Source organism: Volvox carteri, assembly GCF_000143455.1.
Source record: "Volvox carteri f. nagariensis unplaced genomic scaffold VOLCAscaffold_581, whole genome shotgun sequence".
Classification (NCBI taxonomy): domain Eukaryota; kingdom Viridiplantae; phylum Chlorophyta; class Chlorophyceae; order Chlamydomonadales; family Volvocaceae; genus Volvox; species Volvox carteri.
This window is the reverse complement of record NW_003308093.1, coordinates 1,109-2,353: the sequence shown is the minus strand read 5'-3', so window position 1 is coordinate 2,353 and position 1,245 is coordinate 1,109. Positions and strand designations below refer to the sequence as shown.

General features: G+C 51.2%; 1 protein-coding gene across 1 annotated transcript in view; it reads left to right on the top strand.

The window, feature by feature from the left end:
• Positions 1–1,245, top strand: part of VOLCADRAFT_101263 (uncharacterized protein) — a gene marked incomplete at both ends in the record, with an annotated part of 6,498 nt that overhangs the window by 4,547 nt on the left and 706 nt on the right. The window lies entirely within an intron of this gene.

Genomic DNA, 1,245 nt, shown 5'->3' with positions numbered 1-1,245 from the left:
ATAGGTGTTATGACTGGAGTCATAGCCTTCCCATTTAACCAGATATTCTCGACGTGTTTTGCCGGTTCCACCTCGGATTTTCACATCACGATGGTCAAGTAGTGCCTCAACCATGTAATATGGCTCTTCGTCAATTATGAACGGGGGCGGCGGTTGTCGTGTTCCATCGTCCTTGAATGGTTTGAGCAAGGATACGTGGAAGACCGGATGGAGTCGGGAAGTCGCGGGTAATCCCAATTTAACCGTGTTCTCTCCCACTCGGGCGACAACCTTATATGGCCCAATAAACTTAGGCAATAATTTCTTTGCTCCAGGAGATTTCAACTGGATGTTGCGGGTGCTGAGCAGCACGGAGTTCCCAACCTCAAAACGCACCGCACGCCGATGCTTGTCGACGACAATGCACTGGCAGGATTGAGCAGCTTTAAGACGCTGTTTTGCGTTTTCAATACGTTTGCGCATGACCTTGGGATAGCGGTCAGCGGCAGGCACTTTGGTTTTTAGGTGCAAGTCAACCGGCACACGTGGCTGCTTGATACCATTAAGGCTAAACGGGGTGGCACCCGTTGAGCTCTGCCTCGAGTTATTAATAGCAAACTCGATGAGTGGCAGGTGTTCGTCCCAATCATCCTGAGTGGGCGAAATATAGTGCCTCAGTGTCTCTTCTAGCAAGCGATTCATTCGCTCGGTTTGACCATCAGTCTGCGGATGGTAGGCTGTGCTCATATAGAGGTGGGTGCCTAGCAGGCGAAATGTTTCCTTCCAAAAGTTGCTTGTGAAGCGTGTGTCCCGGTCAGACACAATATTCTGTGGAAGGCCGTGCTGTTTGAAAACCGTAGCCACAAAGAGGCGGGCTAGATCTTCCGCACCGACGGATGTGGTTGTGGGAGCGAAGTGCGTCATCTTGCTCAGGCGGTCCACGAACACTACTATCGCGTCATGCCCATTGCGGGTTGTGGGTAGCTGTGTGACCAAATCCATTGACACACTATCCCAAACGTTATCTGGAATGGGAAGGGGCTGCAGCAGTCCGCCTGGCTTTTGATTTGAAGCCTTATTGCGCTGACAAGAAGGGCAGGTACTAACGTAGGCCTTCACGTTAGTATCCAACCCGGACCACCAAAAATGTTTCGCGATCGCTTTTTTGGTGCGGTCAATGCCGCAGTGGCCAGCGTAAGGAACATCGTGATTTTCGTGGATGATGTCCTTTCGCAAGTCAAGCACATCCGGAACGTACAACTGGGG